Source organism: Aquarana catesbeiana, linkage group LG01 (assembly GCF_042186555.1).
Source record: "Aquarana catesbeiana isolate 2022-GZ linkage group LG01, ASM4218655v1, whole genome shotgun sequence".
Classification (NCBI taxonomy): Eukaryota; Metazoa; Chordata; class Amphibia; order Anura; family Ranidae; genus Aquarana; species Aquarana catesbeiana.
Window position 1 is genome coordinate 393,841,562 of NC_133324.1, and position 26,477 is coordinate 393,868,038.

The 26,477-nt window shown below is 40.2% G+C and overlaps 1 protein-coding gene across 4 annotated transcripts in view; it reads left to right on the forward strand.

Annotated features, from left to right (window-relative positions):
• Positions 1 to 26,477, forward strand: part of CEMIP2 (cell migration inducing hyaluronidase 2) — a 135,592-nt gene that overhangs the window by 16,414 nt on the left and 92,701 nt on the right. The window contains exon 1 of one of the 4 annotated variants that reach the window (XM_073634532.1): positions 2,809 to 2,929. The exons of 2 other annotated variants lie outside the window; for them this stretch is intronic. The gene's annotated coding sequence lies outside the window, so the exon portion shown is untranslated. Of the gene's footprint in view, positions 1 to 2,808; positions 2,930 to 25,784; positions 25,900 to 26,477 lie in introns of those variants that run through there. One more of the 4 variants, XM_073634523.1, reaches the window with a different exon arrangement.

The following is a 26,477-nucleotide window of genomic DNA, read 5'->3' on the forward strand; positions in this document are numbered from 1 at the left end:
ATTTTCTTACAGTTGAGTTTCTTTAGATGTGTGCTGTCCTTGTTCGGTTTATATTTTAAAGTGTTACTAAACAGAGTAATATGAAAATAGTTAAATCTTTTTACATTGAAATATTGCAGTCTTATACCTTTTTGGATGATCTGTATACCACGGTTACATGATAAACTGCACAGTTTCTCCAATGCTGAGAGTTCAGGTAGGAGGAGATTTCCTCTACAGCCTGTATACACAATGTCAATATCATGTGACCTAGCTATCTCTGAGAACTGTTCTCTCCAGCATAAAAGACACAATTTGAGCATGTACAGGTTGGCTATTGCCTGTGTTAGCTGTCTTTCCCCAGATAGACAGTGCGGGAGGGGGAGGATCTATGCATACAGGATTAAAGAGTCTTTTTACACAATGCAGAGGATTAACCATTTAAGTTCCACAGTGAGTATAACAAGCATGCTATTTTGCATATACATACTGATTTTACTGTTGTGGGTTTAGTAACTGTTTAATGCTGCTCTAAACCAGTACAAATGTCTGAAAATTTGTGTATATTCATTTCACATTCATAGTCCTGAAGAAGACTGTGACAGTGCATATTGTGCTTTAGAAAATAATATTTCTGAACAGGAAGTTGTTGACATTTCCTTTTAAACAATTTAAAGTTTAGCTCAGGAAATGAGGTGGTAAAGTATGAGGCACTTTATTGTAGCCAAATATGGCTGCATCACTCTGGTGTGTTTTGTTTTTTTTGTTTTTTTTGTGTGTGTGTGTGTGTGTGTGTCATGTAAGTGGTTTGTAAAGCAACAAATGTGCGTTTTCCATGCTGGTCTTCTCTCAATCCACATACACACTACAGCTAATAGATTAGTACACCAACTATTTCAACCAAACACCTCTCTGGGGCTTCCAACGTAATCACTATTATGTTATACTTTCTTCAAAAGGCCAGAACCACAGGAACCTCACAGAAAAAAAAAAATTTACATAACTAAATGGTATAGTTCCACAGCACCCCCACCATATTCTCTCATAGTTTTAATATATACCGGAAATGCCAACGTGTACCATGAGCCACATTTGGTGGGAATGCCCAATTGGCAAAATTTAGGGAAAAAGTTCTGAGCACCTGTAACAACCCACTCATAGTAACTTTACTTTTCTAATGAACCAATTCACAAAGCTAAGAAGTCACTCCTGTGTGGTGTTGTTTTTTATTTTTTATTTTTTTCCCTGTGGGCAGCCAGTGAAGTGGTCCTTAAACAGATCATTTATACCTATGCTGAAGGATTGGTCAAGCAAAAACTGTCCGATGCAAAAAAAATATGATGGATATGAACCCTTTCTGAACCTATGGCTGATGTGGATAATGTTCATGGGATCAGAGGAATTTTAAAGATAAGTATGGCCAAAGCTTTTTTGGCCATACTTCTGTGCGTCACAGACATGCACTTATTCCTGCACTCCTGTGACCCAAAATTGGCTGACACCACAGAGCTGGTCCAGGCAAGGATCCTGACAATGTCAGATGCCTGACCAGGAGCTGAGTCAGCCTCTCGGCACACTGCTAAGAGCCCAAGCCAGCCCCTCCTGCCCCCTCCACAGCCCAGTGGTCCAGTGAGTGCTTGAGGGGTAGAGCAGAGAGCCAGCGATTGATTTTTACCAGCAGTGGTGGCCCATCCATACGGGGCAGGGCACAGGGGTGCCGCCCCCCTAATTCATGCGCCCCTAATATACATGCAGGGCACCGGATGCATAGATTCCAATGGGGTTTTGTTTTTTAATCTTTTGTCTTGTCCCCCCCCCCCCCCCCCCCCCAAAAAAAAAAATATATATATACAGCAGACCGAAAGCTACACCCTCCCAAAATATACAGCAGACCGAGAGCTACAAGGTCAGTGGTCATGTGATTGATCAGTTCTCATTCTTAGAGCCGATGGGGACAGCTGCAGCATTGGATCAATGCTGCAGCTGCATAAGTGAGTGTGATTTGTTGTGCTTTTTTTTTTTTTGTGTAATGATCCCATACTCCCTCTTTTAAAGTCTAAAGTTCACTTACCAATCATAAAATGTGCATTCTTATGGTAATACTCCATAGCTGTGGGGGTTCCGTCCCCCTCCTCTACTGTTTGTCTCTTTCACTTTGTTTAAACTGCTGGTTTGATTAAGAAAATTTGAGCAAGTCAATACAAGAGCAGAAAATGGGATTTCTGAGGACCCTATACATAGTATTCTAAATGCCCCCAGTGTTTCAAGGAAGTCACATTTTGATCCTTTGGCAGAAAATTCCATCTGGAGAGAGATGGAAATGTAAAAACAATTTCAATAATGTGATACAGAATGACCTGTGTTGCAATTACTGTATGTAATCAAATCTGTTTTCTTTTTCTTTAAGTTCTCTATATCACAACAGAACTTGTATTCGAATAACATTTGGCACAGTTCCAGTGATTACAACTTCAATAGCGGTCTTTTCTTGCCTTATCTGACTATAGTTTTATTTATTAGTTTCAATGAACTACTGAAATAAATGGGCAGATCACACAAGCCTTTTAGAAATCTCAAAGGTTTATAATAGTTGGGCGTTTGCTTAGTTTTATATTATCTGCGAGTTGCCTCACATTTGTGTCTTCCCAAGGCTGAACAATTTCTTTCTTATAAGTGTAGCGTGTGTATGTACAAAACAAAGTTTGCCGTGTTCGGTGGACTTATTTTTCTTTTTAAAGGCTGCATAACTGCTATGCACGATTTCCTGTGAAATAAAGGAAGTGCCCTGTAAAGTGATAGCTGCAGAACTCACTTTTAGTAGCAAGTGTATTTTGGCACTGAACTGAGAAGAATAGAAAAACAAAGTGTCACATCTGACTGCAAGGCAGGATTACAGCTGCTAGACAGCATGAAAATGGCTCAGGATTAAATTTGCCATTATAGACAGCAGGTAAGCCTATATGCAGAACCTCCATCTATATTCCATATGGAAATCATGGGGCACCACTATCGCCAGAGGGTAGATTATTTTACTTAGTGCTTTTTTTTTTTTTTTTTTTTCATTTTGCTTTTACGGTAAAGAAATGGTTCTTTGAGAGCATAAATCCAGTATTTTTTTTCTGCCCGTGTGCATGAGATGTAAACCTATAAGATATAATTGTTTTGAATGTATCTGCACAAGAAAATGGATACAAAACATTTTGCAGGTGCTACAGGACCCCTGACAGAATACATAAATTTCACCCCAGCATCCCTCCTTTATGTTGGAGATGCAACACCACTCCTGGTTCTCTATTGCATATTTGGTGGGAATGCCCCCTAATCCAACCCTATTGGAAGGAAGTACATTGTCTTACCTCACAAATCACAACATACACCACGGATTTCACTCCAGCCCAATATCTACTCCACCATACTTTCATTCCCCAATCAGCCTACTCAAAATCACTCTCTACACCTCATCAATGCAGCGAAACTCTGTGTACCCACTCACTAGAGGACTGATGGAAGATTTAATCCATCAAGCACGAGACACTCCTGCAAAATTCCATAAAACGTGGGCTTGCTGGCTTCACTTCAAAGAATTGACGGACTACCGTAACATCCTAACAGACTCCTCATAGCTTGACCTGGGGCCTTGCATTGTTAAACAACAAATAAAACGAACATCCATCCATGGTAACTCTTCCTCCTCCTTCTCCCCTCACCCCCTCTTTTCATCACCCCCTCCCTCCCCTTACCCATCTACTAGTATTAGACAGGGTCTAGTGGACTACCACTGCACCAAGAAGTGAGTAATAATGGGACTCGTGCATATACCCTAACACTTCATATACCACACATTGCATATCCAAGATACCGGCATGTTAGCAAATCAATATCGGACAGAAGACGCCCTCCCCAAATACAGGTAGTTCCCGACAGGGATATGTGGGAGATGCAGCAATATACCCGATATCCAGAAGATACATATAGCAGGGATCCACTAAGTTTCCCTTAGCAAGTCCACTTGCCCCATTACGCATCTGGAACTTTCTACAGTTTTAAATGTTCTAAATGATTGTTATTTGCATTGTCTTGTTATGGATCTTCTATTTTTTTTTCTTATTGCTCGGACTTCTTTACACCTCTTGCAGTCTTACTGTATGCCAATGTTAGCAATGTACTCCAATACTGTATTGATGCTTGGTTTGATGTTTCATTATCTGAAACATACAAATTCTTTAATAAAAAATATTGAACAATTAAAAAAAAAAAAAAAAGATAATTGTTTAAATGACCATATTCTGGGTGCAGGTGCTCCTATACATTTTTGTTTTTCTTTAAAAAAAAAATTTTAAAAAATTCTCCTGTGGGGTGGAGGTTTGGGCAAACAAATCGGTCTAGAATAATTGAAAGGTGCTTTGTGCATTTTGGGAACTACTTAAATCCCATTGAATGTTTAAAAACATCAAACACTTTAATTTCGCCTTCCCCACTGACTCCAATGCTTTTTGAGCATTATAAGGCGATCGTCCTTGTCCTCTTTTTCAATAGCTGCCTGTGTTTGCTTATGCAATAATTCTTCCCAGTCATGTGGATGTTTTCTTCTTTAGCATTACCAGTAATGTATGTTTGTCATAGGGCCTGGGTGCTATTTGAGGTGTGATGAAATAGTCACTTCTGCTTGCAATCAGGACAGGAAACCTGTTTTACAACACACTGAGCGCTGCCTCTCCTTTATGAGACTTTGATGTCCCCTCAGGCACTCAGCAGGTTATTATATTGAAAGATTAGATGTAAAAAGTGCTTCTGCTTCCCTGACCTGAGCCCCATTTACCATCAATATGGAAACGGCAGCATGCTGAAAATGATTAAATAGAAGTTGTTGCTTTGGAAGGCCTGAGCTGGTGTGTATTACAACCACCACATACATTCCAGCTATGTGGCTGTACTTCACTCCACATGTCTACTGTTAGGCTTAATTCTTGTAATGTACATTAATATGATCACTTGTATTCGCATCCATGAGAGGATGGAAAAGGTTTTTAAAGGTAGACCTGTTAGTAATACCACATTTTATACAAATGATGTACATTGGAGATTAGGAAAAATTGTTTATTCTATCCAGAGAATTCTTTTAGGCTCTAAATGTAAATGATGGCATGTAGGCATTACACCAGCAGTTTTCCAGCCAGAAGAGGACAGATGACTATAGAAGCCAGTCAGGCAGATTTTTAGAAGCATTAGACGTCTTGGGTTTTACTTGTTCTTCCAGTGGTGTAGTTGCACATGTAGGCCATTACAAAGTCTGGAACTGGCACACTCCCCCTCCATTCTTATTGTCCATAATTAAAACTTGCAGTGGTGGGAGACGTCCGTGTGATCTGAAGATTTCATATGGTTCATAGTAGGCCTGCATGGGAAAGTAAAGGTCCTAATGAGGGAAGCTTCTGCTCATTTGGTCATATAATGTCACTGAACACAGAAGTGGAAATATTTCGTATATGAACTTTGGCATGTTTTTTGAAGCTGAGGAAGGCCATTTAAAATGAATGGTGCCACAAAAACATGAAGCGGGTGTGGCGCTCAGGTGTAAATGGGGCCTTAAGCACAGGGAGATTTAGTTAAGTATCCAAATGGCTCATTTGTTTAAATTTTAGGTTTTACCCTAAATTACATTTGGAAGTCAAGATGGTCAATATGCATGGGAATAAGATTACAGGTGGTTAATAGTTCATCTACACAGATCCCCAGGACCCCAGTTGGCAGTGATCCTAGGTCCAAATGGAATCGCTGAAAAGTGTAGCATGTAGTCCCTATTTTGTTTTTCCTCATGGCCTATTTATACCTCTACATGTAAGTATGTTCATAGTTTCCCTTCAAAAACACACTAAACTACAGTGAATGTAAATCAAGCTACAAAGGAAAAGATATGATTTCTACCTAAAATGCATGTTCACGCTGTAATATTTGTTTCTACTGAAGGATGTAATCCTTGTTGGGTACTTTAACATGATGAGACTGTCCCTGCTATTCAATATTTTCTGTTGTCTGTAGCACTGTATTGGGTGGATTTTGTGTGCAAATCCAGGACCATATGGCCTAGCAGTTCCTCCTTTATAATTAGTTTTAATATGAGGAGGGGCTCTAGGTACTTTATTTTTAGGTTTTTAGCCAAATAAAGGCCTTTTTTGGAATATATTATTTTGATTCCCATGATTATTTGTATTGTGTGTGAGTTTTTTTTTTTTTTTTTTTGCATCTGAAGCTCCTATAATGTATAGAAATTTGGTGTGTGTGTTGTGTGTTTTTTGTTTGTTTTTTTTTTTTTTTTTTTTTTTTTTTTAAGGAAAATGGGCTAGTGTGAATAAGCGCTTAGGCCTGGAACACACTAGTGTGATTTAAGATGCGACTTTGTAAAATGACTTTATATATCACATTAATTTCAAATGGTGGCTGTTCACATGAATTCAACACAACTATTCTCCACCTCCAGAAATTGCAGTATTAAGATAATTGCGGAAAAAAAAAAAAAAAACCCACCAAATCATACTACATAATCACATTGGAAATCGGTTTAAATCACAGTTGTACTACTGTGAACCAGGCCTTACTGTTCTTCTGTTTTAAAGAATCCTAAAGGACCAAACTGTGCAAAGAAGAACAGATGTCACCTTGTCCCTGTGACCCAACCCATTTTAAAATTAATAGGGCCAGGTGCTATGGGAATGCTCCATATCAAAGTAGATGTATTCTGTCTTCATGAGAAAATTGCCATGTAGACCCATAGGGTTCAACCTGTTATTTCATAAAAGAGAACATGTCATGATAATAGAAAAAGCCATTGATTTAGTTCAGCAAGGGCTTATGAAAAATATGAGCCTAGACTTAAGTTGTTTCCAACACTGTACAGGAAGTAGTTCAATGGCACAAGTTTTTCTTTGACAGCTTTTACAAAATTTTCCATGCAGAAAACATGCTTTACGAGCATATGGACCCTAAACAGGGTCCAGGCGCAGTGTATTTCAGCCTGTCATAGGCTCTGAAAGGCTGCAGGCAGCAGGGCAGGATGCTTTGCCTTTCTTTGTTGCACAAAAATGCTGGGATTTGGCGTCCACTGTGAGTGATGCCTTGTACTTGGATACATTTTTGCTGCTTTTTAAGGTTCCTGATTTAAAGGCAAGTTGGGGCACAGTTGGCTGCATTTACATGTGTTTAGTGTTTCTATACAGATTCTGACGCATGGCATTCTAGTTTCACTAAATATAGCTAAACTGACTGTACTTAAATGCAGGTAAATGCAGTGGGAAGGGCACCAAGGAAAATGATTACATGCATTTAAAAATGCCTTCTAAATGCATGTTCGTAAGTTCCAATGCGAATGAGGCCTTAATGCCTGGAATTGGTTTAAACTTTTTTTTTTTCCCCTCTCTAACGTTCGTTGACTGACACTGCTCTTCTGAGTCTTGACCATAGAGTTATATAGCCACCTACAGGAGTAGGACACTAGGCAGCATAGAACTTGGCACCGCCTATGGGCAGTCCCATCTGGCATAAAACGCCCTCTTCTATAGGCATCTAGTTCCATTTTGGGTGGATGGCATGTTTGCCTGGTTGCTCTTCCTTTGCCCACCCCTCGTTGAGGCACTGTTTTGCGACATCCTTATGGTCAAGATTCAGAAGAGCTGTGTCCATCAATGAACTTAAGAGCTAACTGGATTTTTTGTTACTCGCTGTAAAATTCCCTTTTTTTTTTTTTTTTCTTCTTTGTTGGACACAGCACCCACCCCTCTATTGGCATTTATGCTTTCTGACACTGATTTTTTTTTTTTTTTTTTATTAATTGGATGCCTATGGCAGAGAGGGAATTTGATGCCAGAAGGGACAGCCAATAAGCAGTGCGGAGTTCTTTTCTGCCTAGTGTCCTATTCCTGTAGGTGGTGATATAACCCTATGGTCATGATTTAGAAGAGCAGTGTCTATCAATGGACTCAGAGAAAGTGATTTTACAGTGAGTAACAATTTTTTTTCACATGGGTCATATTGTTTATTAATTCCAGGTGGCTAATTAGTACAGATTACAGTTTTGGTTTTCCGTATGAGTAGTACAATTTGATGGGGACTAGACAGCAAATGCCTATAACCTGCCATATGTCTAGGTCAGAAAGCCTGCCCGCTTGGAACATGGAGCCTAATTACAATGCCAGATGTCTTAGTTTGTAATAGGAATGAACACTGCAAATCTATTTATAAGAAAATAAGTGTAGAAGAACTAAATGATATGTAATACTTGGCTATGGGGCAGTACACCATATTTAATAGGCAGGGATATTTTTAGGGATTTCTGTCTTCATTGTGGTTTTCCAGGTATGCTTTCCATATGCAGTTGCCAGGGTTTTTATCATGTATTTCTATGGAAAATGTGCAGGCTCTTCCTTGGAGGAAGAGCCTCCCAGTTGTTGAACACAAGCAGCCCAGACATGTAGGGCCTATTGTTTAGTAACTGGCTCCAGTCCACCAGAGCACATTGTTGTCATCAGCCCACAATTGATTAAAAGGAATTTTGTCCGTTTTTTTTTTTTTTTTTTTTTTTCATAAAGCTTTTGACAGTTATATTAGCAAAATGACTGTTTTGTGTGAAGTATTTAGTATACTAGTCTGCATTAAAAAAAAAAAAGAACCTAGATTAAATAAAAAGTAACATTTTGTGCATTGTTCTATACCTTTGGTTATAAATCATACTTTCTTGCAATTGTCTAGTCTAATGTCACGAGACCAGATTTGTTATGGAGGTTTGAATGCCATTAGAGTTTTTTTTTTTTTGCTACCAGATGTCAGGACGTTTAGATTTTCAGCTCCTCTAGGACAGAGACTGGTAGTAGTAGTTATGCATGTGCTTCAAGATGCATTTATAGCTGGCAATTAAACTGTAAACCTGCAGAGCTTTTTAAATCCTTGGGGGTTATTTACGAAAGGCAAATCCACTTTGCACTGAAAGTGCACTTGGAAGTGCAGTCGCTGTAGATATGAGGGGAAGCTCTCCTGATTTTATCATCCAATCATGTGCAAGCAATAATGCTGTTTTTTTATTTTCCTTGCATGTCCCCCTCAGATCTACAGCGACTGCACTTGAAAGTTCACTTGTAGTGCAAAGTGGATTTGCCTTTCGTAAATAACCCCCCTTGAGTCTTGGTTCACACTTATGCAAATCTGATGCCTTCTAGAAGGCATAGGTTCGCAATGTCAACTGTAAAAACATTGCTTCCTATTAAAGCTGTTGACATAGATGCAGTGCAATTCTGGTGTGGTTCAAAAAAGGGTCCTGTGCAAGTTTAATGCAGAGTTGTGCGATATTTTTTTTTTTTTAAATCTCTATAGCCTGTGAGAATCTCATCACACCGCAAAATCTAGCTTTTATTTTTTTTTTTTTTTTGCAGTGTCTCGTTCGGGCATGTCCAACCCCAGCACCCAGACCAGCTACTTGCAGCCTGTCAAGACTATGGCAGGCTGAGGCTTGCTGCAGCTGGACAAGACTGAACACTCTCACATTTATTGTTGTATAGGGACATATGCCTGGAATACGGAGTGTGTGTAAGACACCATAAATTGCACATCTGCATTAATAGTGACGCTTCTGGCTTTGCAGTGTGGTAGGGAGGTATGAATCATGAGAGTGACTGAAAAGAAAGCTACAGATATTTTGGCAGGTAGTTAATGTAAACATAACACTTTTTCAATTATGTTGCCATTTAAGTAGTCTGTCTATAACTAAGCCACGTGTAAAGTTCTAAGCATTTGTTGGATTAAACTGGCATAATCTGTAGCATGTTTGTTAGTCGATAAAAAAAAAAAAAAAAAATCATGTTTGGCCAGGAAGCTTAGTCATACTTTGTATTTTCCACGCACCTACCTTTCTTGATAAGACAGAATAGCTTAAATGCGTGAAATATGTTTGGCTGATGCTTTTTTTTTTCTGTCCTTTTCATTGCCTTATGACAATAGTTGGACAGTTTAGTATAGAATTGGGAATAGGTTTGGTCTGAATGAGCTGGATCATATTTATGTAATGGGTGAAGCTGTATAAAGTTTTGAATTTTACTTATAAAAAAGTTTGAAAGTTCCTCAACAAGACAAATCCAAACTTGTATTATACTTTGATTATTATTCTAGGAATTCAATAAAATGTCACCATTAGCTACTGCTTTATACAGTTTACTATTTAGTACTAATTTAAAATTGCCTACAGAATAAGGCCTCTTGTGGACGGGAGAAAAAATTGCCACTTTTTTACCGATTTGAAATTTAGAGCAATTGTTTTCTATGGCACCATGTATGCAGCTGAGCAAAGATCAGTAATGAGTACAGAGCTGTAAAACAAAAATGGATTTTCAATTTTTTTTTTTTTTTTTACAAATCTCTGAAAAGTGTGGGGGTGTATTTGTATTCAGCCCCCCCCCCCGAGTCAATACTTTGTAGAACCAACTTTCACTGCAATTACAGCTGCAAGTCTTTTTGGATATGTCTCTACCAGCTTTGCACATCTAGAGTGACATTTTTGCCCATTCTTCTTTGTAAACTAGCTCAAGCTCTGTCAGATTGGATGGAGAGCGTCTGTGAACAGCAATTTTCAAGTCTTGCCACAAATTCTCAATTGGATTTAGGTCTGGACTTTGACTGGGCCATTCTAACACATGAATAGGCTTTGATCTAAACCATTCCATTGTAGCTCTGGCTATATGTTTAGGGTCTTTGTCCTACTGGAAGGTGAACCTCTGCCCCAGTCTCAAGTCTTTTGCAGACTCTAACAGGTTTTTCTTCTAAGATTGCCCTGCATTTGGCTCATCTATCTTCCCATCAACTCTGACCAGCTTCCCTGTCCCTGCTGAAGAAAAGCATCCCCACACCATAATGCTACCACCACCATGTTTCACGGTGGGGATGGTATATTCAGGGTGATGTGCAGTGTTAGTTTTTCGCCACACATAGCGTTTTGCTTTTAGGCCTAAAAGTTCAATTTTGGTCTCATCTGACCAGAGCACCTTCTTCCACATGTTTGCTGTGGTCCCTCACATGGCTTCTCACAAACTGCAAACGGGACTTCTTATGGCTTTCTTTCAACAATGGCTTTCTTCTTGCCACTCTTCCATAACGACCAGTTTTGTGGAGCACACAACTAATAGTTGTCCTGTTGACAGATTCTCCCACCTGAGCTGTGGATCTCTGCAGCTCCTTCAGAGTTACCATGGGCCTCTTGGCTGCTTCTCTGATTAATGCTTTCCTTTCCTGGCCTGTCAGTTTAGGTGGACGGCCATGTCTTGGTAGGTGTGCCATACTCTTTCCACTTTCGGATGATGGATTGAACAGTACTCCATGAGACGTTCAATGCTTTGGCTATATTTTCTTATAACCGAACCCTGCTTTAAACTTCTCCACAACTTTATCCCTGACCTATCTAGTGTGTTCCTTGGCCTTCATGGTGCTGTTTGTTCACTAAGGTTCTCTAACAAACCTCTGAGGGCTTCACAGAACAGCTATATTTGTATACACATTACACACACAGGTTGACTCTATTTAATAATTATATGACTTATGAACGCAATTGGTTCCATTAGATTTTAGTTAAGGGTATCAGAGTAAAGGGGACTAAATACATATGCACCCCCCCCCAAGCTTTTCAGATATTTTATGTGTAAAAACTAAATTTGGAAACCATTTATTTTCCTTCCAGTTCACAATTATGTGCCACTTTGTGTTGGTTTATCACATAAAATCCCTAAAATATACATTTAAGTTTGTGGTTGTAACATGATCAAGTGTGGAAAATGTTGAGGGGTATGAATACTTTTTCCAGGCTCTGTAAACCCTCAAGCAGCGATCAAATGCAGATGATTGACCCTGGAAACATGTTGTACACATGTATGCACATATCTCAGCTTAAACTCGCAGAACTTTTTTTACATGCATGTACGTCTATTTACTATACTGCCATCCTTGAGATTTTATGCAAGAATTTTTTTTGCCAGGAACCTGATGTTCATACATGACTGTGTACAAGTACCCTAGGGTGCCCATAGACAGACATAAATTGAACATTTGCTGGCTGTTCTCAACCAGACCTGGAGACAAACCCATGTCTGTCTGCATTCAGACAATCTAGCTGAAATGGTTTACAAGAGAAAGCAAGCAGACAGATTACACTTACTATTCTTTCTTCAATGGCCAGTCAATGCTGGAGAAGGCTGAGGGCTGCACCAATAGAAATTGGGCAATGACTGAATTGTACTTGCGCATCTGACCTTTGTTTTTGATCGATGGTTGGCTTATAGTTAACTTGTCAGCCAACATGTCTTCATGGTACATACTATTAACTTTCCTGTGTACCTGTCCAATCCTGATTTCTTTTTGTTCCTTCCTTCAACTCAGGGCTGAGTCACCCCCTTCGTCCAGTAAACACCAGGATCCAAAAATTAAGGACAACTTGCTAAAGATTAAAGGGCTGCTTGATTGGAAGTACTTAGCAGTTGGTTGGAGACACTGTCTGACACATCTTGTTACCTTGTGTCTTTCTGTATTTTGTGTAAATGCATGTATTGTGTAAATATTGTGCTTCCTCTGTTCTTTCAGACACTGTGTGTTTTGATTTTATCCAGTGCTAATGGTCCTTCGACTGGATACACCTTTATAAATATTTTAAGGTCTATAGTAGAAAACTAATGATGGCCATACATGCCTGCTTTTTTTTTTTTTTTTTTTTTCTTCATTCAATGAATGTGCAATGTGATCAAAAATCAGCATATGATCATGTAGCCATTCCCTTCTGATCAATTTAGACTTGGATTCAATTGAATTTGATCAAACTGAGTCTATTAGCCAGTGTGGAATATTATCGATCGTTCTGCATTGATTGGCAGCACTGGGATCATAAATCCGATCATATTTTGATCAGGTAAATGAGATTTCATGGTGGAAAGAGGTTTGATTGCTAACTTACAAACATAAGCTATGATTGTATCTTAACTATCGATGGACAGCCACTTCCTGGTGTGTGGAATATCGAAATGAATGGTTTCCCAACTATAGACTGATTTGTTTGTAGTGGAAGAGAACGATCAGAACAGAAAACTGGTCATTTATTAAGGCGTACACAAGACGGCAAGAGTTGATTACGGCAGCAGCTGTTTTCACAACTGATTGTTTTTTATTGCGTTTTTGTGTTAAAGCAGAAGAGAAACGCATGACCATTAAATCCAATGGAACTCTTCACACTGGTCAGTTGTGTTTTTCAAAGTCCTGCTTACTGCATTTTTGGTGTATGTTTTGATATGGTAAGAAAACTGCACCCAAAACGCACCTCCCCATTGAATAGACTGGAAAACGCAACCGCAATTTTATTTAAATTTTTTTCACAGGTGCCAAACGCATGTGTTTTTTTTTTACAGCGTTTTTTCAGTGGAGATGTGTGAAAGTAGCCCTAGAGCCACATAAGCTCTGCATACTTTGCGTTTTCGGTATAAAAGGAAGCTCCCTGGAGCTGAGTAGCGATTTAATGCTCCATAACATGAGTGAAACTGGAACCTCTGCAATTCTTTTGTTCTGAGTGAAAGATTAATTATGATGCCCCTTCCCCCAGCCAGGCTAAAGTGAGCTAATATCCCAGGATCGGTAATGAGTTTCCCTTGGGGCTTCAACATGTCCATTGATTCTATTATTGCTTGCTCTGTGAGCACACCAGCATAGTTGATCCACTTGCATAGTATCTACATTGGTAATGTATGAATATCTCTCTTCTTTCAATTATTGCTTATTATATTCCTGATTCTGTGACAAAGTGGCATGCAAAGCATTGTTTTGAAAGGCAGATTGTAGCAGTTTATTATTTTTTTTCCATGATATTTTTCCAAAAGTTGATGTATACCTCAAAAGAGCGTCATTGTTATTGACCATTGAGTTATTTAGCATGGACTCCTGCAGAAAGGTCACAGAGATCCCAGGATCTTTACTGGAAATCACAGTGTGACACCAATAGATATGTCAATGTAGGAAGCCAGTGCCATACCTCTGTCTGTGAGGAAGGTGAAGGTGTGTTGCTTAAACACCCTTTTGTACATCACAGTGTGAAACAGATCGGTGTGTCAAGGCAGGATGCTGGTGACATACGTTTGTCAATTTGAGACACACCTCTGTGAGCAAGGATTGTTTGTTGCTAGAACACGCTTCCGTATAGACAGCTTCCTGGCCAAACATGCATTTTTATTTTTGAGTGCGAGTGTGTGTATGTGTGTGTATGTGTATGTATATGTGTGTATATATGTGTATATATCTATATCTATATCTATATATCTATATCTATATCTATATATCTATATCTATATATCTATATCTATATATCTATATCTATATGTGTGTGTATATTTATAATTTCACACCACAACGCGATGCAGGAAAGACCTGTTCCATGCACAGTTCGCACACCGCACTGGAACGCACTTCTTTCTGCTGTGGGTGCCAATGTAATGTTAATGGCACCCCAAATAATGCAGATCACAAACACACTGCATTTGCAGGGACAAATTCACGTGGTACTGCAGGGAGATTCTATAGGGATACAGAGAGCTGTTTGTTGGCTACTCTACATATCTATAGGATATGTGGAGCAGGGACATGCATGCCTGAGCCCCTGTTCACACTGATGCAGTGCGGGGAAATGCAGCGATTCCTGTGCCTGTCCCACAACGCATAGCTATCGCACCGTGGTGGTGCCCATGTTAATGACACTCAAAAAGCCAGTTGCAAAATGCAGTGCGTCTGCCAGATTCAGATCACATGGGTATGAACACCCATGCAATCCGATTCAAGTGCTGCGCACAAAAAAAAGAGAGAAAAAAAAAAAGTGCCTGAACCGTCTTAGTGCAGATGTGGAACGATTTGACAAAATGAATGGACTCAAATCACACCATACAGAATAGCATGTGATTCGCACAGAATTGTGGTGATTTCTGTGCGAATCGCATGCAGTTTCACAGTGTGAACCAGGGCTAAAGGTGAAAGTCTCATAAACATAAAAGATATGTAAACCCAAACAATTCACTTTTCATATTTGGTCACTTTTCTTTGAAAGAACCATTGGAATTGTGTTTGAATATCTGTTTAGTTGCAAAAATACCTGTTGACCCTGTCAGAAATCTTGTCATCTGATTAGATTTCTGTACTAACTGCCTGTGCTGCACTCTTATCAGTTAGTGTTCCCAGCCATTTCTGAGCACTACAGAACACCACACCTTTGTTATGGACAGGGGAGGTGTTTTGTAGTACTGCCCTAGGATAATAATGTTGCTTCTTTATACAGTACAGAGAGTAAGTATTGGGGGTTGAGGGATGTTACTGAATAAAGTGGGGGTGAAATAGCCTGAAAAAAATACAGCCAACACCCTAAGGAATGGTAAACTGCAATATATTACACTTTTTTCTTTTTGGGTTTAGATGCACTTTGAGGTAAATATGTTATTGACAACTAAAACCATACGCAATGAAAATACACTATTTTTTTCATCTTTGATGCTCAGCCAAGTCAGAATGGATTTGATACCTCATCTGATTCTGTTCTAATCCATTACATAACAGATTTTATATACTACACAACTTTATGACCAGTCAGGGAGTGGGTTTGGTGGGTTGTGTAGTATCCAGACATGGCAAAATAAGACAGCAGAAAGCAAGTTCTAATACTGGACGTGGTTCATCTGAATAATAATGTACATCAATGGGTGGTGGTTGTCTTGTTTTTTTACAGTGCATAGCGCTGCTTTACCATTACGTCTTGCATGTTCTCTTGGGCATTCAAATATTTGACATCAGCATCAGAACATTGGATAACATTTTTAACTAATGTTAAGTCTATTACAAATGTGGACAAATTTGTTGGTACCCCATCACGAAATAAGAACCCCCAGTTTTCTCTGGAATGGCTTTAAACTGGTCAAAGTAACTGGCATCCCTCATTTATTTATTCCATATTTAAACCATTTAGACTTTTCTTTTGATTGAATGGAAAAGCTTGAATAATAAAACAAATGGCAATGGCATGGACAAAAATGATTTGACCCTTAACCTAATATTTTGTTGTACAACGTGTAGAAGCAAACAAGTGAGTTCTATAACTCTGTGAGACTTCTGCCCTTGTCTACTCTTCTTGAGCAAACTGCTCTGGAAGTCTCTGGGTTGCAAGGTGCCTTCTCTAGATGTTCAATAAATTCAGATCAGGGCTCGAAGAAAGGCAACTTCAGAATAGTCCTGTGTTTTCTTATCTATTCTAGGATGATTTTAGCCTTGCGTGTTTTGGGTCTTTATCCTCTTTGAGGGACCCATGACCTGTGATTGAAACCGAGCTTTCTGACACTGGCCAGTACGTTTTTGGTGTTCTTTTTTTTTTCCCCCAAAAGGCACCAGTATTTTCACCTCTCCTAAAAGCATTGTGGCCCCTCAATATACATTTAAAAAAATTAAAGTGTGGATTTTTTGTTTTTCTTTCAATGGTGGAGTTCTCCTATGTCTTCTTGCTTAGAGCCCAGAGTCACTCAAAAAGGTATGGATGGTGCAATAAAACACCGATGTAAGCTGAACTGGCGTTCAGCTTGTATCTCTGTGGCCTTTCCATGGCTCGGTCTACTATTCACTCTATCCTGCTGTTTAGTCTGGGTTGGCTTTTCTTTTTGTGGCCATGTCCAGGGAGGTTGGTTACACTCCCATATACCTTAAACATCTTACAAATATTTGCAACTGTAATCATGGGAGCATCAAGCTGCTTGGAGGTGGTGATCATTTAGCCATCACTTTTGATATGCTTGTCTAATTTCCTTCGGATCTCCTCAGACGATTCTCAACTTTTGCTTTGGTCTAAGTTCAGTGTGGTGTCTGACTATACTTAAAGCGGACCTTCAGCCATTTTTTCAAATTTCCATCTAATAAATCTTCTGCCTTTTGTTTTAACTTTAGATAGTAAAACATATTTTTTTTTTCCTGCACGTAAATACCTTATACAGCCCACTTCCTGTTTCTTGTCTGTCATTAGCCTAGACTTGTGACATCATGCACAGCTCTCTCTCTAACTCTCATGAGAGTTTGCCAGGAAGTTAGGGGGAATGAGCCATAAGAGGGCCAATGAAAGCTGCAGAGCTGGAGGTGTGCTGGTATACCTGTGCCGTTCCTTCAGAGTGCTGTGCCGTGATGTCACCACAGCTCATATATTTAAGCTGCCAGAGCCCGCAAACCCAGGAAGAAGACCGGGTGAAGATGGAAGCCCTGTCAGCTGTGACAGCGTGCAACTGGAGGGCTTCGTTCTAAGGTATTTTATAATATACTAGTATGTGATGCATGCTAGCACATTATGTCAATGCCTTGCAGGGGATTATTTGTTTTTAATTCCACAGTTTACTACCTTTTTAAGCTATCATTTATAGGGACACGTTTTGTTTAGCAGATCATACTAAGCAGTAAAAAGGATCACTAACCCCTGTATACCCATATAGAGACTGTGTAATATAACGGCATAATATTCTATCGTAATAGACATGGACATGGGAGGACGGAACTCTTCCTACAGATCCTGCACCTCACTGTGCAGCCACAGCACCCCCTTGTATCTGCCTCTCCTGATCTCCGCATTCTGCAGACTCCAGCCTTTCTCTAGTCCTGATGGCGGGGGGGGGGCTCTTGCCTCCTGATGGCGAGGGGGGGGGCTCTTGCCTCCTGATGGCGAGGGGGGGCTCTTGCCTCCTGATGGCGAGGGGGGGGGGGGGCTCTTGCCTCCTGATGGCGAGGGGGGGGGGCTCTTGCCTCCTGATGGCGAGGGGGGGCTCTTGCCTCCTGATGGCGAGGGGGGGGGGGCTCTTGCCTCCTGATGGCGAGGGGGGGGGCTCTTGCCTCCTGATGGCGAGGGGGGGGCTCTTGCCTCCTGATGGCGAGGGGGGGGGCTCTTGCCTCCTGATGGCGAGGGGGGGGCTCTTGCCTCCTGATGGCGAGGGGGGGGGCTCTTGCCTCCTGATGACAAGGGGGGGGCTCTTGCCTCCTGATGACGAGGGGGGGGGCTCTTGCCTCCTGATGACGAGGGGGGGGGCTCTTGCCTCCTGATGACGAGGGGGGGGGGCTCTTGCCTCCTGATGACGAGGGGGGGGGGCTCTTGCCTCCTGATGGTGAGAGGGGGGGGGCTCTTGCCCATAATGCTGATGTGGTCTGAGATGAAATTGAGTTGGACACCCCTGCTGTAGAGTATCATGCTCACGGGTTGATTATTTATGTGGTTGGTGCTCTTTGACATGTAAGTGAACTTGTCTCTCTCCAAGGGCTTGATTGCACTAGTGTTGGTACTCTGAAAGGCAATCCAGTGGTGAGGAAATCCATGATTAATTGCTTTTCAGAGGCCATTGGACAAGCACTGAGGAGGTGTTGCCCCCTCCTAACCACCTGCTTTAACTCTTAAAAACCTGCACCACATTGCTGCGACCGTGTACATTGCAAACAGTTGCAGCAACGCCAATCCAAGTTAATGGCTTGTGTTTGGCAGGCCTGTTGAGCGTGATGGGGAGGACAGTTCTTGCTGTGGCCATGAAAGAAACGCTTTGCAGCTTAAGCAGGAGCAGTTGCTGGGTGGTTACAACACAGCTCCACTGCTTGTAAGTGAGGCCCTATACTCGCTAACACTGTGCTAGTGCTGATTTATGTTCTTAGGTCAACACAGGAGCTACACATCTTGTTTAAATCTTTAAAGGCTGTAGACAGAAGCCAAAGTAACAACTGAAATCCAACAAGGCCAAAATAAGTGTCCGTTTTCTTTTGACAGCTGGTCACAAAATCGTCATTTAATGGACACCACCCCCCACTCCTATGAATTTTCCATATGCCTTACAGAACTGTAGAACCTGGAATATCGTGTATGATGTTGACATTTGTGTCATTTTTACATTTTTGAGCTTTTGCCTCTGATGGCATTGATAAACCAGTTAGGGCTGCAACTAACGATTATTTTCATAATCGATTAGTTAGCCGATTATTGTTTGGATTAATAACCTTAAAGTGTGGTGTATAATTTAGTTAATATGTAAAGTTGAAAAAAAAGGCAGTTTATTTTTAAATATCTCTATGCAGTGGTAAATCTAAAAAAACAACTATAGGGTTAGGGAGAAAAATCTCTAATCCACTCTGAGAATAACAGACAGAAGAGATATACTGTATATACTATTAGAGGAGATATATACTGTATACTATTAGAGGTTGAATCTGGTAAATATCATCCGACTCAGAGATCAATTCTTTTTTTATTATTTGAAAGAAAAAAAAAAGTTGAAGACTGTTTTGCAGGTTTTCAAACAGAACTGTAATATATTATATGCTGGCCATACAAAAACAATGTCTTCCGGCAAAAAAAAAAAAACTGTAATTTTAAGATCGTTCGTCCTGATTTTCGTATCGTTGGTGGGGTCAAATCGACGTTTGTTTTCAACCGCAGTGACGGGAAAATTTAGAAATAATAGAAAACTTCTTGATCAAAGAAATTTTCAGACAGTGTATGTGGTTTTCGTTCAGAAATTACATTCATTTTAAAACTGAATGTTAAAAGCAAGTGAAAATTTCAAACAACATTCTTTCATTCAGCAAACGTACAAAGAATTTTCGTATGAATATTCTCGTCTGAAAATTGATCCGCGTATGGCCAGCATAAGGCTTAGTTCAAACCTATGCAGTTTGCTTTTAATCTGTTTCTGCAGTGCTTTTTACTCTGCAATTAGATTTTTGCAAATGTGATTTTGCTGCGATTTTTGCTTTTTGCATTTTTTTTTTTATTTTGTATTGCGTTTGATAAAAGTCCTTGACCCTTTCCAAATTCGCAGCGGTTGAAAAAAGCATAGATGTGAACGTGTACCATAGGAAACCATGTTAAATGAACTGTAGTGTGTTTCTGTAAAAAACGCCAAAAAACACATAAATGTGAACCAGACCTAAGACATTTAGTAACATAATGAGGTTAAGAAAACTACAATTAACCCTTTATAAAGGGCAAATAATTGCTACTGTAAGGGGTTCATTTTTTTTTTTTTTTTCTGTGGAACAGTGAAAGTAATATTTACTCTTTTTGTACTAAAGGGCTAATTTTAGTTTTTTTTTTAACCCCCGTTATGTTACTGGCCAATTAATCAGTTATGAAAATAGTAATTGATTTATTTCATAATCATAATTTCATAGTTGTTTCGGCACTAAAACCAGTAATGTAGTATACAATATTCCATTTTTTAGAAAGCTACTTCTGCTTAAATATTTGTATATCAGTCATTGAGTTGTGTGTCATACAGGATGTGCACTGAACAAATCGCCAAGCACAGAGCCAGGATGTTTTAGAATCTAGAGTTGTTGAAAATAAAGATCTTGTGAAACGTTAAGGATTTTTGCACCACAGTGTGCTGGAATTACAATACACAACACAAGGAAACCAAGATGTGCAGGATAAGCATAAAAAAAGAACAGGATGAACTTTAAAAAAATATATATCTAGCATTCCTGAGTCAATTAGGATTTCATCTACGTTTTTTAACATACAGCTTATTTGCATGATGAAGCAATTTATTACTCTGTAAAGGGCTTTTGACATTCTCTAACACTATTATTTTTATATTAGTGGTATAATAGTTTATATTAATGGTTTTTAAAATAATTTAGTTGTGAAAATAAATGACTCCAGAATTAAAGTAAACAAAGTGCAGTTGTAAATCTGATACAGACCATTTTAAAGGTAGACTTCACTTAAATCAATAGTAAAGGTATTTTTTTCTTTTTTTATACTTCCCTGCTCTGTGTAGTGGTTTTGCACAGAGCAGCCCCGATCCTACTCCTTCTCGGGTCCCCTGACGACTGGTTCCACTTATTCTCCGAGTGCCCCCCCATAGCAAGCTGCTTGCTATGGGGGCACTCGTGAGTGCTCGCTCCCAACCCCACTCTGTGTGTTCATAAGACAACACAGGACAGGGCTCTGCCCCACCCCCGATCCCTCCTCACTGGCTGTGATTGAGCAGTCGCTCTCCTGCACATCGTTGGGGCTCGGGTAGGTAATTTGGGGGGGGGGGGGCTGCTGGGAGAACTGTGTACTGAGGGTCTTTAGCTTCATGTATAGAATGTATGAAGGTGAAAACCCTTCAGCCTTTAGAACCACTTTAAACGCTTAACGCTGACCTCGCACAAATATGCGGCCCCACTAGTTTCCGCAGGGCCACATATTTGCATTTGTCCCTTCCAGCACAGAGGCTGCTGTCTCACCTAGAGCCCTGTGCCCCGGGCTAATCATTGGGACCTGGAACACCCAATTCCAGGTCACCTGTTTGCAGTAATAACCTACCACAGTGATTAGTCACTGTGACACCTGCCCCCATGTTTTCTCTCTCTGTGAATGGAGGAGTGAGATGCATCGTATCTTTCCTTGCAGAGAAAAAAAAAAGTGTGTGGTGGTGTTGTGTTTTTTTGTTTTTTTTTTTTAATTGGTATCGGTGTCAGTGTGTTTTACTGTTGCTAGGATGATAAAAAAAAAGCAAAATGCGCATTATATTTTTTGGGCTGTACTAACAGCACAAACAACAACTAACATACACATATGTAGTATCACAGCGATCATTAGGAGCAGGAGAATTTATTTTGGGTCATTCTTTGGTGGAAAGTTAAGGTAGTAGCAAGATTTTATTAACACATGTTAAAGTTGCGAGATTGTGCTTGGGCATTTAAGCTTTGTTTTACCCTTGAAACGGATGTAAACCCAAATTTTTTTATTTTTTTTTTTATGTCATAATGTAGAGCAGTGGTCATCAACCCTGTCCTCGGGGCCCACTAACAGGCCAGGCCAGGTTTTATGTATTACCTTGGGGAGATGCAGACTAGAATACTGCAATCACTGAGCAGCAAATGATATCACCTGTGATGTATTTCAGTTATCTTGCAAATCTGGCCTGTTAGTGGGCCCTGAGGATAGGGTTGAAGATCACTGATGTAGAGCCCAGTCTTGCCACAAAGAGTTAATCCAGCTCTGAGCAATCCTCTTTTTTATTGTTCAGTGAGATAAAACTTGACAAACAGAGAAAAACTTTGTCAAATCCTCCCCCTTGCTGTGAGTGACAGGTGATTTACATCTCATGCACTAGCCTAAGACACAGGCATTATTTTTTTAATTCCCACCCCCACTCCTTTCTTCAGCAGCTCTGCAAGGATTGGCTGTTCCACACCTCACCATGATTTGGCATGCTGAAGTCATGTGGTTACTTTCCTGTCTTTTCACTGGATGTTAGAGATCATAGCAGAAGTTCAGTGTAAGAAATACACAGGAGAAAATGCATATTGACAAGGGGAGTGTAGAGGTGGGCGGGGAGTCTACTGACATCACGACTCCACCCACTGAGCTCCAGACAACAGACCCACCCACAGAATTTGCAGTTTTTCGGATCTCATAACAGACAGAGGGGAGACGTTTGACAGGTAAAGATACATGCAGGAGGCATGTATATCCTTATAGATAACCCCTATGGCAGTAGTTTAGAAAGGATGACATTGGGTTTACATCCACTTTAAGCGTGAAGGGGTTAAGGTATATCTTAACCCAAAAACAAAGTGTGTAATATTTTGCACCTTACTACTCCTTAGTGGCTTAGTGGCTGGCTTCGTTTTTCTTCTTTCGGGCTTTTTATTTTTACCTGGTGATCTTGAGAAATACATACTTTTTGCACTAGGGTGAAAACACCCATTCTACCATATCTATGGAGGAGCAGTGTGGTCACCATAGGAACAGAGGTGTTTTAGAATTACAGAACACCTCCTCCTCATCTTATCTGCGTAATATAAGGGTCAGGTATGCTGTAGTTCATAGATGAACTGAGCAGGACTGATTATACTAATTGAGATACTGTAGAGTGGACCGCACAGAACAGGATTTCTGGCAGGGTCAACAGGTAACATTATGCTCTTGTCAAACAGATCTAACAAACCATTTTGGTTGGTATATTTTAAAAGGTAGCATATAAGAAGTTAATTGCTGGGCTTTACATAGTCTTGGGACCGCTGGTTGGCAGATCTGGTAAGCAATATGCTTTTCCCGGTCATCTAGACATAAACGAGCATTGAACCCTTACAGTATGAAGGCAGCCCCACTGCAAGGCAGGATTTTTACTTTCCCCGGAGTTGGACTTTAACCCTGGCAACTGTGCAGACCAAGTTAGTATCAGACAGCCATTGAGTCCTGTAAGATTTATTTACTTGGCGGCTCTTAAAGCCCAACGCCAGCAAAAACGAAAATATATACTGTATTTATTGAAAACATGCAAGTTCACACTGGACATGTCCGATTTACAAATGATTTATTTCTCCTATTTCTGTCATTTCAATGTACATTATCTCATGGTCATCTAGGTCTTCTTCCTCCACAGCATTTCCTCTGAAGGGAAACACAGAAGATAAACTCTTTCCAGTTGTTTTTCTTCATAATTGATAAATAGGAATGTTTGATTTCTTACTGCAGGCAAGAAGAGATGGTCCACTTTCATTCCTTGTAAAATGACAATGATCATTTTAAATCGCAGCAGTGAATGCGTTTAATATATTTTCCTAGAGTGGATTATTAAAAAAAAAAAAAAAAAATGGAAATATAGAGGTAGAGTGTAAGTATGTTTCTTGTTAACTGATATGTTTATAGCAGTGTTAACAAGAATGTACCACTCCTTTTCTCTGAGGTTGTCCATCTGGTTTCATTTACCAGCAGCTTGAGTGGTAGTGTGCCGCGGGCATCCCCATACCCAGATGTTCAGAGTTTGTGTTTAAGACATCAGTTTGCTGCAGCTGGAAAGACCTGGTATCATCTGTATCATTTTTCTAGGTATTGAAGGTGGAAATTAAAACGGTGATCTCATGGCTTTGCACAATGATGCCTAACTCTCTGTCCAAGGGGCTCATAAACCCAAGAAACTCCGTTTAATAAAGCGTGTCTTTTTTTTTTTTTTTTCCTCTGTTAAAAAAAAAAAAAAAAAAAAAAAAAAGGACCTTTCCATTTACGGTTGGAAAGTACTTTACTACAGAATTTGATATTTTGCTAGTTTAAACATACTCGCCTAGGTGGATGCAGCATCGATTCGATGCTGCATTTGTTCCTTGCTGGCTTTGTAGTGAGAAATGAGCGATCAAACACAGCAGTCATTCAGTTTTCCTTTTCCGCTCTGAGCAGAGAGCTGTAACTGTCAGTTTCCGGCTCTCTGCTCTCCCCTTCAGCACTCACTGGAGCGCTGGGCTGTGGAGGGGTGGGAGGGTCTGGCTCAGGCTCTTGGCAGCTCACTGAGAAGCTGAGCCAGGTGTTGGTCCAGGCTTCTGGGTGAATACCGACCATATGGTCGGGATCTTTCCCGAGCTTTGATAGGCTCTGTGACATCCGTTGGGCTTTAGAACTGCACTCATGTGATCCATATGAGCAGTACAGACAAAAAAAGCTTTGGCTGTACTTCTTTAAACTATATGTAACCCCAGTTTCAAAAATTGTATACAAACTTTACCATGATACATTTTTGAAAGGTATTTCTATGCTTTTTAAATCTATAACTTGTATTAAAATACTATCAGATATCCTCCTATGAAGGTCCTTGTTCAGACACATACTGTAGAGGGGGACAGTGCTCTGTACTTGTCTTCAGATTTTGCTTCTGTGTTGCTATCCTGTCAGGCAGGCTTTTGATGAAGATGCACAGGCATTATCAATTGTCGCTGTCAGAAACCCACCCTGAGAAATACCATACAGCCTTTGCTGGAGTGCATGTAGACGGGAAGTGGCTACAAAGAGAATGAGATCTATAGCAGCGAGATGCAACAATAGGATGTAAATTATGATAAAAACTAATGGCAGTTTATGATACACATTGGGGGAGATTTACTAAAACTGGAGCACTCAGAATCTGATGCAGCTGTGCATGGTAGCCAATCAGCTTCTAACTTTAGCTTGTCCAATTAAGCTTTGACAATAAAACCTGGATGCTGATTGGTTTCTGCTCAGAGCTACACCAGATTTTGCACTTTCCGGTTTTAGTAAATAACCCCCATTTGTCTGGCAAAGAAATTCTGTTGGAGCTGTCATTTTTTAAAGAATTTGGCATCAATGGCCAGGGCTGGTGCAAGGATTTTTGACACCCCAGGCGAAACCTAATTTTGCCTCCCCTCCCCTTGGCTTCCGCCCCTGAATCCATCCCCTTTGCCTGAGCATCAGTGTGACAGGAGATGTTTGCTTCTGTTCCAGCAGGACATGTCCTTCAGTGCTGTGCCTCTATAATGACAATACACAGCAGCTGCCTGAGTAACATGCAGCAGAGGCATCCCCCTAGATGTGCATGCTTTATCCCAGCAGCACCCACTAGAGGTTATAGCATTTATTATAGAGGTTTTTATAATACAGCACCATAGCACGGAGACAGAGAGTAGGGAAACCAGCGGCTTGGCGCCCTAGGCAGCAGTGCAGTTTGCCTAGTGGTAAATGGCAGTCTACATGTTTCTCTAATTATGGGTTACCTTTTTAAAATGTAATAATTCTCCAGAAAATTGACAACCGGTTATCTGAATTGATGTGTTGCATCATAATGTTAACATTCCCTTTTAAATAACTACTATATACCTGCCCTCCACCCCCTCTTTCCTCTGCTTGTTAGAACAACTGTCTGCTGTTGAGCTCTCAATACCTGGCCAACTTGCAATCATGGGTTCCTTGTAATCAGCATTCATTGTAACAAATGGAATGTCATGTTTGTTCAAAGCTCCCATTCAACGCTGCAGATTCTGCCAAAGCTTGCCTCTTGTCTGCTACTTTTTCTTGTTTGTCAAATCACTCAGCCTAACATCTGTGACTGCCAGGTGTACAGAAGGGAACTGTTCATCTCAGACAGTCAGGTCAGTAATTGAAAGCAATTTGTAATGTTCCTAGTCTAGTAATACGCGTATACATGGTCTGAATGTGCAAAATCTAATTGACTCCTCCATCCACACTAAACAGCATGGGATATAGGAATCTTCTCTGTCGCCTATTGTAGTGTGACAGTGGCAATGAATACCTGAACATTGACTGTATCTGCTTGGAGGCAGTCATGCTTTGGCTGTCAATTTTGCACCCAGCTCCTCTGAAAAAGCCAACTTTTGGGTTGAGCTGGGTGGTGCCAAGGCTACCCATGGATTGCGTTTTGGCTGATTCATCTGAATTGGACAGAATTTGAGTAATTTATTGCAGATTTAAGTGCTACAGTAGTTCATGAGTTAATTGTTCCATGTATGGTGTAGATGAGTCTACTCCGGAGACTGGAATTGGCATTGCTAGCAAGCAGTAGGTTGAAATTGATTGCTTGATATTCCTTTTTAAACAGATGAATAAGTTATAATCAAATGCTCATGGGGTCATGAGGGAAACAGGCCAACATACATTGAAGAATTGATGCCCAAATTAATGGATTTTGGGATTTCTAATCATCTGGCTG